This window comes from Myotis yumanensis, unplaced genomic scaffold (genome assembly GCF_028538775.1).
Source record: "Myotis yumanensis isolate MYYU_CA2020_CCGP unplaced genomic scaffold, mMyoYum1.0.hap1 SCAF_2, whole genome shotgun sequence".
Taxonomy (NCBI): domain Eukaryota; kingdom Metazoa; phylum Chordata; class Mammalia; order Chiroptera; family Vespertilionidae; genus Myotis; species Myotis yumanensis.
Genome location: NW_027223753.1, coordinates 17,721,331 through 17,733,008, shown reverse-complemented (window position 1 = coordinate 17,733,008; position 11,678 = coordinate 17,721,331). Strand labels below are relative to the sequence as shown.

Here is an 11,678-nt window from a genome sequence, read left to right as displayed (position 1 = left end):
GACAAAATAATTACATAAAATAATGTGCACAAAATAGAAGTTAATTGTAAGCGCAATGCAATATTATTATAAACTAATACTGGGAATAAACACATCACCTTGGGTTAGCCTCCCCACCAGTGTCCAAAAACTCCCCACCTTCCTTCCACGGTTTTTCCAAATCTACCAAATGCATTTCTCCTTATGTTCGCTTTAGGGAGGCAGGGATTACACGCATTTTAAGAGACCTTCTAGAAAACTGAGTGCTGAAGTGTTTTTCACCCGGGCACCGGAGCCTTTGCACCGCAAAAACTAGCCTACCAGCACTAGGCATCTGGGAGGCACGGAGAGAGGCGTGACCAGGGGCGGGGCTCGCCGGGGCGGGGCGGTTTGAGGTGGGTGGGAGGGTGGGCGGGGCCTAGCCGCTTCTCAGCCCCGCCCCGTGAGGCCTGACACATGCGCCCAAAGGCTTCTGGTGGAACGAGGTGTGGATTGTGAGGTGACCCTGGACGGTGACTTCCGTTTTCTAGGGATGCGCTTCCGGGTCACGCTAACGCCGCGGTTTCCTCCACTCGCTTGGTTCTACTGTGGGTCTGGACCGGTCCCCATGTCCTGCAGCGGAGCCCCTGCAGCCTTTGGGTGAGTCTGCGCTGTCGACAGGGTCTGAGAGCGGCCGGACGAGGACTGCCTGTAGCGGGGGACGGGTTGAGAGTTCTGGTCCCTGCGGGCGGGGGTTCTCTTTGCCTGTCCCTTGTCCCTGCTGTGCTTCCTTCACCTCAGCCCTTTGCCTCTCGCTGGCCTCGCCTCTTTCACCTCAGCTTCGCCTTTCTCGCAACATTCGCTTCGCTGTTTTTCCTCAGCCTCACCCGCCCCTTACAAGCACCGGCTTCTTGCCTTTTGCTTCAGCGCTTCCTTCCGCCACTGCCTCTCGTCCCCGCCTCCCCCCCCACCCCCCATAGTCTCAGTTTAGCACCTCTCTCCCCAGACCCCTGACTCCGAGATCTCGCTGTGCTTTCACCCAGCGGGACGGCCCGCGACCTCATGGTGGGCGTCCTCCTCCACTGCGAAACAGGGTGCTAGGGACTTGTCCTCCAACTTTCCTCACTTGTGACCCCTCCCGGAACTAGGAGGTGACATTTGTGCGTTGCCGGGGGTTCTCCCGCCTTTTCTTAGCTCGCCGAGGGCTGTGCTGTAAACCCCCAGCCTGGGCAGAGGTACGGGGGGCCTGGGGCAGCTTTGCCTTGGGGCGCTGGGTTCGACTGCACTCTGGTAGCTTCCGTCCTTTGGGAACAACAAAGGCGTTCCCAGCGCCGGGCTGGAGCGCAGCTTCGGGGCTCTCTCCGGAACCGGCTAACAGGTAGCAGGCACACGTAGCTGCCAGCGATTGGGCTCCGCGGGTCTTGTTAATGGACAGATCGTGAGGGCGGCCTGTCATCCTGGTGTTCTCTGTTCCCTGAGGATGGAGGCGCGCGCTCCTGAGGCCGAAAATGCCATGTTCTGGGCGGATCAGCCCTGCCTGCTTTCTGCACGGGCTTCACTTACAGGACAGTTGCTGTGACAGAGGACAGAGTTTCTGGGGACATTATTAGCCCCCAGATTTATAAGTTTATTGCCAAGAATTTTAGTAACTTGTTACTAAAACGTTTTCTGCTAAAGAGGTCATTATGGTAATTTCAGAGTACCTTTTCTTTCGTTGAACTCAGTGTGCCTATGTCTTTCTTCTTGCCTGCTACACACTAGAGGCCCAGTGCATGAATTCGTGCACGTTGGGGTCCTGCCAGCCAGGAACACCCGGTTGAGGGGACAATTTGCATATTAGCCTTTTATTATATAGGATTGTTTCTTCATTTTAACTGTATTGACAGTTTTGTTTTTCTTCCTGTTTCGTCATAAGCCAGACATTACAGTACTTTGTTTCTTAGAATGTTCTTTTATTTTTTCCTTTACTTTCCCCATCTCAGTCTTAAAACTATCTTTTTCTCATTTGAGACTCAGGTTTCTCTTAAATCTCTTAAAATTTCTGGAGGTTTTTAGTCATCTCTAAAATGAAAGGATTGGATTTAATAATGGTTAGTGTCCTGTTTCCCAAATTTTGTGATTAGGTATATTTTTTACAGGATTGGATAATTTTTATACTTGTTTTTCCAATCTTTATGGTATGTGTCTAACATTTGCTTGCAAACGTTTTTGTGTGATCAGTTTCTGTAATCATATAAATTGTGTTATAAAATTTAGTACTACAGTGAACAGAACAACTTTTAGCATCTGCTTCTCTTTTGACTAATAAGTTATAGAAAAGTCTCCCTCACTATATGATACATACACATCTGTGAACATAGCGTAGATCTTGGCTTATTCCAAAATTGGGCTGCTCCCTTCATCTATTTTTAGCAAAGGACTTTGGAGCTTGGCCATATTAGTCCTAGAAGCCACAGGGAAGGACCCTTCTGGTTGGCTTTCAGGACTTACCTAACTGCTGAGAGAAGGCCCTTTACAATTAAAGAAGTCCTGTACATGCTCACAGAGAAATGGGTTTTAGTTCCATCAAAACTGTAGCCTGGAGAGCACAATGTAGTACGTAATTTTTTATTTCAATAAATTTATGTCCTAGAAATGAAAGTTTTAGGGTAATAAATCTATAACAGATTTTTAAATTTAAAGCTGAAGTCATTTTGCCTTCAAATAAGGACTCTATAAAGAAACTGTTGTGCAGAACTAGAAGTTGAAAGTCTTAGCAAGCGTCTTTCTCTTTTATTCTAAAACCACTTCTGCCTACTATGATGCAGATTGTGCATAAAAGCCCCTACATGAAATGAGCAGCTATTGTCACATTGGAGCAGTTGTGTTCACATTCTTGGTCTTTGTACTTTCTAGTTACTGAAAAGCCTGCATCTCTTACCTAACTGCCAAACAACAACAAAAATTACTAGAGACAGTTTGGTGTGCACAGTAAGTCCTGACTTACCATCATTGATAGGTTCTGTGACTTCAAGCCACAGAATGGAACCAGTGTTACTACAGACTAATTGTTATAAAGAGTTAAGTTCCTGTGCATCTCATCAATGTTAGAACAAAGCGACGTTATTTGAGGACCAGGTGCATGTGTTTTTAAAGCTCAGGAGAGGCCTCACTGTCAGTTTTCTATAGAAATTTCTACTTTAGTTTTGCAGTCTTAGTTTATAACCCTGAGAGTTCGGTTTAAAATATGTTTTTGCATATTAGTTTTATACCTGCCAGTTTTGTTTTTTTTTGATTATTTTTTATTGTTATTTTTTGTCATTTTACTTTCTTCTGTATTTTGTTTTACATGTTTTTATTTTTTTCCTTCAGCCTAGGGTATGTTTTAAGAAAAATGCAGTTTTAAAAATTTAAGAAACAAATTACACCTCTACCACATTCTTACCATTTGTACCTTGTGGTATGAGTTTCTGTGATCTGTCTAAGCCATTTCATAGCTCCATTCTCTTGTTTTTCTTATATACAAATGGCTCATATAACTTCTTTTTTGGTAGAATGTCTAAAAGATTTTTGTGTTCTGCATATGAAAACAGGATATTTTAATTTATGTGTGATTTAAATGAATGAAGTATTGTTCAAATTAGTTCAACATAGAATAATTCAATGTAGAGATACTTTATTGATTTTATATATATTTTTATTGACTTCAGAGAGGAAGGGAGAGGGAGAGAAATATCAATGATGAGAGAGAATCATTTATCGGCTGCCTCCTGCATGCCCCCTACTGGGGATTGAGTCCACAATCCAGGCATATGCCTTTGACCAGAATCGAACCTGGTACCCTTCAGTCCGCAGGCCAACGCTCCATCCACTGAGCCAGGCCAGCTAGGGCAGTGGTCGGCAAACCGCGGCTCACAAGCCACATGTGGCTTTTTTAGCTCCCCTGGCTGTGCACTGTGGGACTTTGGAAGGTCACTTCATCATATCCCCTATACCAGTGGTTGCCAAACTGCAGCTCGCGAGCCACATGCGGCTCTTTGGCCCCTTGAGTGTGGCTCTTCCACAAAATACCACGTGCAGGCCCATGCACAGAAGTCGGTTTTCGGCCTGGGTGAGTCTATTTTGAAGAAGTGGCGTTAGAAGAAGTGGGGGGTGTCAGTCCATCGGGCGATGGGAGACGCGGAGGCGCCAAATATCAATGGTACTTAAACTATATACGTAGGTTAATAACAATGTACTTATCTATATAGTTTAAGTTTAAAAAATTTGGCTCTCAAAAGAAATTTCAATCGTTGTACTGTTGATATTTGGCTCTGTTGACTAATGAGTTTGCCGACCACTGAGCTAGGGCAATGTAGAGATACTTTAAAATATATTTCAGAATATTAGGAATAGTTTATTCTTTCCATATATTCACTTAATTGGTTTATACCAAGGAGTTGAATTGTTATATTCATAGTAAAGTAGAAATTAGGTAGGCTTTCTATCTCCTGATTAACTTAAAAATACAAGTGGATGTTCTTGTACAAAATGTATGGCTTAAGCTATAAACTGACTTATTGATATGTTATTGTCAGAGAACATATAGCAAACAGCAGCCACATCATGATGTTGATATTTTTATTCGGTCCCATAAACTGAAGTCCTGGAGTATCTAATTATTAAATGTAGAAATAATTAGGGTATTTTCTCTGTCGCTTATAGTATATCAAAAAACAGATGTTTGAAATATGGGCTTCATAAAATTTATCTCTACTGTTTTCCCTTTTAAATATGTAGTAGTATTTTAAAACAGAAAAGGAAATGTGTAAATCGTGTTGACTTATTGTAAGTCAGCATATCAAACCAAGGCAGTCAGTACTTAATATTATAAAGATCTTAGTACAGATTGTGATGGATGATGCACTTTAACTTTTTAGCTTGGTTAATATTTGTACTAGTTAGATTTTCTTTTTATTCACTTTAGAACAGCGATGGCGAACCTTTTGAGCTCGGCGTGTCAGCATTTTGAAAAACCCTGACTTAACTCTGGTGCCATGTCACATATAGAAATTTTTTGATATTTGCAACCATAGTAAAACAAAGACTTATATTTTTGATATTTATTTTATATATTTAAATGCCATTTAACAAAGAAAAATCAACCAAAAAAAATGAGTTCGCGTGTCACCTCTGACACACATATCATAGGTTCGCCATCACTGTCCTAGAAAATAGTAATTTTTGTAATACATTTCCATGTATTTCTTTTAGATACCTATTTTTTAAAAAATATATTTTATTGATTTTTTACAGAGAGGAAGGAAGAGGGATAGAGAGCCAGAAACATCAATGAGAGAGAAACATTGATCAGTTGCCTCCTGCACGCCCCCCACTGGGGATGTGCCCACAACCAAGGTACGTGCCCTTGACCGGAATCGAACCCGGGACCCTTGAGTCCACAGGCTGACGCTCTATCCACTGAGCCAAACCGGTTCTGGCTAGATACCTATTATGTACAATTATAATAATACATAAATAGACTATTCATGTGAAGTAGGTGACATTATATAGGACTGACATTTCTACTTAAATACAGAATTTGGTTTTATTTGTATACTAGAGGCCTGGTGCACAAAATTTGTGCATAGGTAGGGTCCTGAGGCCTGGCTGGCAATCAGGGCCTTCCAGCTGCCAGCCAGAGCCTTCCTTTTGGCTGCTGGCTGGGACCTTCCTTCGTTCCTCATTGCCCCCTGGTGGTCAGCACACGTCAAAGCGAGCAATCGAACTCCCCCATCTTCCAGTCGAACTCCTGAGGGGGGCACTTTGCATATTAGCCTTTTATATGTATAGACTAGAGGCCCGGTGCACAAAAATTTGTGCACTCGGCGGGGACGGGGGGTCCCTCAGCCCATCCTCTGCCCTCTCGCAGTCTGGGACCCCTCAGGAGATAATGACCTGCTGGCTTAGGCCTGCTCCCGGGTGGCAGAGGGCAGGCCCAATCCCTAGGTTGAAGCCCCTGGTCGGGCTCAGAGCAGGGCCAATTGGGGAGTTGGGGCGCCGCTCCCTGTCATGCACAGAGCAGGGCGGATCGGGAGGTTGCGATGCCACCCCTAGTCACACTCAGGGCACAGCTTATTGGGGGGTTGGGGCAACGCCCCCTGTCACACTCAAGGCAGGGTTGATAGGGAAGTTGCGGCGTCACTCCCTGTCACGTACAGAGCAGGGCCGATCAGGGGTTTGGGGCTCCATACCCTGTCATACACAGAGCAGGGCCAATCAGGGGGTTGAGGAGCTTCCCCCTGTCACTCACAGAGTAGGGCAGATAGGGGAGTTGGGGCACCGCCCCCTGTCACACACAGAGCAGAGCGGATCAGGGGGTTGGGGCGCTTCTCCCTGTCATGCACAGAGCAGGGCCGATCAGGGGGTTGAGGAGCTCCCTCCTGTCACTCACAGAGTAGGGCTGATAGGGGAGTTGGGGCACTGACCCCTGTCACACACAGAGCAGGGCGGATCAGGGGGTTGGGGCACCGCCACTGTCACACTCAGGGCAGGGCTGATGGGGAGGTTATGGCTCTACAACGTCATACACAGAACAGGGCCCATGGGGGGGTGGAGTTGGGGTGCTGCCCTCTATCACCCACAGAGCAGGGCCGATCAGGGGTTTGGGGCGCTGCACCCTGTCACACACAGAGCAGGGCCAATCGGGGTTAGGGCGCTGCACCCTGTCACACACAGAGCAGGGATGATCAGGGGGTTGGGGAGCTCCCCCCTATCAGGCACAGAGCAGGGCTGATCAGGGGGTTGGGGCACCTTCCTCTGTCACGAACAGAGCAGGGTGGATAGGGAGGCTGTGGTCCCGCCCCGTGTCACACACAGAGCCGCAGGGCCATCAGGGGATTTGGGCACTGCCCCCTGTCACGCTGATCCCGGTGCCGGGAGACCTTGTGGCTCTGCTGATCCCGGTGCTTGGAGGCATATTACCCTTTTACTATATAGAATAGAGGCCTTGGTGCACGGTTGGGGGCCAGCTGGTTTGCCCTGAAGGATGTCCTGGATCAGGGTGGGGGTCCCCACTGGGGTGCCTGGCCAGTCTGGGTGAGGGGCTGAGGGCCATTTTCAGGCTGGCGGGTGACTGAAGCTCCCAACTGCTCCTTTTTTTCTTTCTTTTTTTTTTTTTTATTCTGGGCCAGCTTTAGCTCTGAGGTGTCGGCTGCTGAAAGCAGGTTTCTGGCCTTTGTTTACCTTCTGTATTTGATACAATGTTGCGGTCCAGCTGGCGAAGCCCGGCTGACTAACGCAGGTTTCTGGGGTTTTGTTTAGTTTCTATATTTGCAACATAGGTCCTTAGAGTTGCAGCTGAGAGGCCAGCAAGTCAGGCGGGGAATGTTGGAGTCCGCTGTCAATGGAGCAAGCAAGCCTCCCTGTTCGCTTCAGTCCATGGCTGCTGGCTGCCATCTTGGCTCGCAGTTAATTTCCATATCACCCTGATTAGCCAATGGGTAGGGTAGCGGATGTATGGCTAATTACCATGTTTCTCTTTTATTAGATAGGATAACTGAATTAAATAATAAGACTTAGAATTCCTGCATCTCCAGGGTGTAGCAAAAAAAAAAAAAAAGAGACAACATAATTAGAAAAGTGTTGCTTCTTTTTAGTGACAATGGTATATGACTTTTTGAAGCTAGATTTTATGGTTTTCTATTGTTTTCAAAGCAGTGATTTCTCATGATTATTTGAGTTAAAGGTTTCTGCATTACTCTGCATCACAGCTTAATTAATATAAAATCATGTTCTTTATAGGTGCAATTAAATTTTCATTTAGGAAACTTTTTCACAGCTGAACTATAAAAATCTGTAATGATAAACAGTAAAAATAAAAGTCAACTTTACATAGCACTTACTATGTGCCAGAAACTATTCTAAGTGGTTTACATATATTAACTTTTTAATCCTTATTTTCATTTTAAAAAAGAGAAAATGAAGGCACAGAAGTTACATAACTTGCCCAAAATAAAAAGCAAGTTAGCAGGGGAGCTGGATTTTAAACTTAGTCTTTCTGGCTCCAGAGTTCATGACCTTTTTGTACAACGTTCTACTAATTTAGTGATTTCTTCCTTTATAGGTTAAGGGAAAAAAAACAGTTTCTCTGAAACACAAAAAATACTGCTTTCTGCTTGGGAGTCTTGGGGCAGGGATTAGGGGTTACCTGTTTGTTTTGTGTGTTTTTTATTAATGCTGGCCTAGGGCAAATTGCAAACCCTTCACTACCTATGTTTATTAGATGGCAAAAATCATGTACTAAGAAAGCAAGACAGGAGCAGATCCTTCTCTTTTTAAAAATTATCTTATGGAAGAAGAATGGACAGTGTGAGTAAAATGTATTCTATATTACTAAAATGTCTTACCCCTTGACGTTAATTTTTTTCCTTTCCTTTGATCTGTAGAATATTAAATTTATGTAATAGTTTTAAACTCTGGTGCTCGTTTCAGCAGCACATATACTAAAAATAGCTTTAAACTCTGAAATTTTAGTGTTTTCAATGTGAATTTAACAACTTTGAAATATTAAAAAAACAAGACTAAAACTGAAATTTCTAACTTTTCTCCATTCTCATTTCCAAATTTGAAAATTTGTGCAAAATTCAATACATTAATATCTTTAGGACTACCATATCTAGAATAATATATTTAAACTAGTGTGTGTTTTTTTACTTTAGAAAAGAGATGGGGAACTTTCACAAGCCAATTCTTTTTTAAATTAAAAAATGCTGCCCTTGCTGGTTTGGCTCAGTGGATAGAGCGTCGGCCTGCGGACTGAAGGGTCCTAGGTTCGATTCCAGTCAAGGGCATATACCTTGGTTGCAGGTACATCCCCAGTAGGGGGTGTGTAGGAGGCAGCTGACCAATGTTTCTCTCTCATCGATGTTTCTAACTCTCTCTCCCTCTCCCTTCCTCTCTGTAAAAAAATCAATAAAATATTAAAATAAAAAATGCAAATAATCATTTAGGATATTATTCATCATATTAATATTTTTTATACTTTTATTATTTCCAAATTTTAAAAAATTGGTCCACTTCTAAAGGAAGGAGGTGGTTTTATATTAATTGAGGTTCATCTTTTTTTTTTTTTTTTTTTTTAATATATATATTTTATTGATTTTTTACAGAGAGGAAGGGAGAGAGATAGAGAGTTAGAAACATCGATGAGAGAGAAACATCGACCAGCTGCCTCCTGCACATCTCCCACTGGAGATGTGCCCGCAACCCAGGTACATGCCCTTGACCGGAATCGAACCTGGGACCCTTCAGTCCGCAGGCCGACGCTCCATCCACTGAGCCAAACCGGTTTTGGCAAATTGAGGTTCATCTTAATGCAAGAGTCTGGGACTCAGATGTGATGAGAAATTATTTTTCTAAATATTTTGAAAATAATTGAGAATTATGGAATCTGGTTAACAGAAAAACTATAATTATTTCTGGTAAGAAGTGACACTTGGTTAGGGATACTACTTATTTTAATTATTATACATTAACTCCGCTATTCATTCATACATTAAGTAACCTGTTTTGTTTTGTTTTTAATAGTAGTTTTTGTTTGTCTTGTTTTTTTCTTTGGTGGGAAAAGTATGGTGCTGAAAAGTATAAGCTTTGCTATGATGATTTACTTGTTGGTTTTTACAATGTTCTTTGCTTTGATTTAAATATTTCATTTTTGTTTCAAAAGCAACTCTTTTTCTTTCTTTTTTTTTTTTTAATATATTTTATTGATTTTCCACAGAGAGGAAGGGAGAGAGATAGAGAGTTAGAAACATCGATGAGAGAGAAACACCGACCAGCTGCCTCCTGCACATCTCCCACTGGAGATGTGCCCGCAACCCAGGTACATGCCCTTGACCGGAATCGAACCTGGGACCCTTCAGTCCGCAGGCCGACGCTCTATCCACTGAGCCAAACCGGTTTCAGCAGCAACTCTTTTTCTATGTGGATTTGATAACCTGTTTATCTTCTAAGATTTCAATAGTTTCTTTCACCTAAACTTTAATAATGTGGCAAATACTGAATTTTGGAAAAATTGGTAGTTTGTTGCTGTTAGCACTGTTGCTATGGGAATAAATGAGAATGATTAGCTCTTAGAATTAGATGGAATTGAACTTTATTGTTTCCATACTAGTTGAAAAAGATTTAGTTCAGGTTCATCTGTTGTTCCTCCTTTTTTCAAAATAAGAGGGAATTTTAATTTAGCACAATGATGTTAATTTTTTTTGAGAGATTTTCTTTTTACAGACACATAATCCAAAATGTGTGTATGATCTTTTTCTTAGACTATTTCAGAATTTAGAGAGCATTGATTTAAAAAATAGTACAGCCCTGACCAATTTGGCTCGTGGATAGAGAGCGTCATCCTGCGGACTGAAGGGTCCCAGGTTCGATTCTGGTCAAGGGCATGTACCTTGGTTGCGGGCATATCCCCAGTAGGGGGTGTGCAGGCGGCAGCTGATAGATGTTTCTCTCTCATTGATGTTTCTAACTATCCTTCTCCTTTCCTCTCTGTAAAAAATCAATAAAATATATTTAAAAAAAATAAAAAATAGTACATACCTGTTATATAGAAAATACCCTAGTAATCAGTGTGTTATTACTTCACTGAATTTTCCAAATGTATTTTTTCTGTTCACCAGGTCTTTACTATAGATTAGGAAGCAATGATGAGATAACACTAATGAATATGTGTTCTTGAGGGTGAGAATCAGAGCTTTTGCAAAGAGACTAGTTCGTCTCTCATATTGATGTGGCATTTAATAGCTGAGTGAACTGAAAAGCTTATCTTTATCTCATTTCTGTGTATCTCTTGTTAGTATAGATTTTATTTAGTTTTGGTACCTTGCATTCTGTGAAGTTGTTTTATTGGATAACTCTGTTAGACTATTGATTTTTACCCAAATGGTTCCCTTTTTTTGTTGTTCTTTTTCAAAGGCTTGCTTTAAAAAACTGTAATTTAGAGAACCACCAAAACAGAAAATGTTATTTCCTATGTAGTTTGAAGTACATATTTTCCTTCTTTTCGACTGGCCAGTTTATTATCCTCTGGCAAAGTGGCTTTCAAACTTTTTTCATCACAACCCAGTATAAGATGCATTTTCGTTGTTGCCCAGTATTTATACACACATATGTACATATTAATATTTAAAATTGAAACAAGTTTCATTAAATAATATTTATCTTTACTATTGGTGATACATACATTTTCTATTTTATTTTGTTTTCTTGTATTTCATTCAAAACAAATTTTTGGTCTCCATTAAGTTGGTACAACCTATTAATGTGTTGTACCTACAATTTGAAATATTCTAGTGACTGCTAAATTTTTTTCCAATATTGTCTTTTTAGAATTGAAAATGTTTGGGTTTGCTAGTTTCTTCCTCTGAAATGTATCTTGATTCTGTTAAGCTTTATAATTGTGCAGAACAATTGAGAGAGGGAGACACTGTTTGTTGCTGTCATTTCTGTTCTTTACTGTGTCTAGGCACATCATTTTTAAGACTGCAATAATACAGAATCATGAGGTTGAAAATGCTTGGTCATATACAGAGCTTCTCTCATAAGAATTCTTTGCTAGTTTCCATCTAACAATCTTAATCAACTAAGTTTTGGTTGATTAAGTTGTTTTTCACAAACTTTGCTTATGCTTTTGGCAACTAGTCAAAAGGTTACAAAGCTGCTTTATTCTACTTTCTTCTGGCCCCAATCCAGTCTTTGTA

General features: G+C 41.8%; 1 protein-coding gene across 2 annotated transcripts in view; it reads left to right on the top strand.

The window, feature by feature from the left end:
* The first annotated feature begins 533 nt into the window (after positions 1-533).
* The window catches only part of EYA3 (EYA transcriptional coactivator and phosphatase 3), a 104,793-nt gene continuing 93,648 nt past the window's right edge, over positions 534-11,678 (top strand). For both annotated transcript variants that reach the window (XM_070404504.1, XM_070404502.1), the window contains exon 1: positions 534-618. The gene's annotated coding sequence lies outside the window, so the exon portion shown is untranslated. The remainder of the gene's footprint in view (positions 619-11,678) is intronic.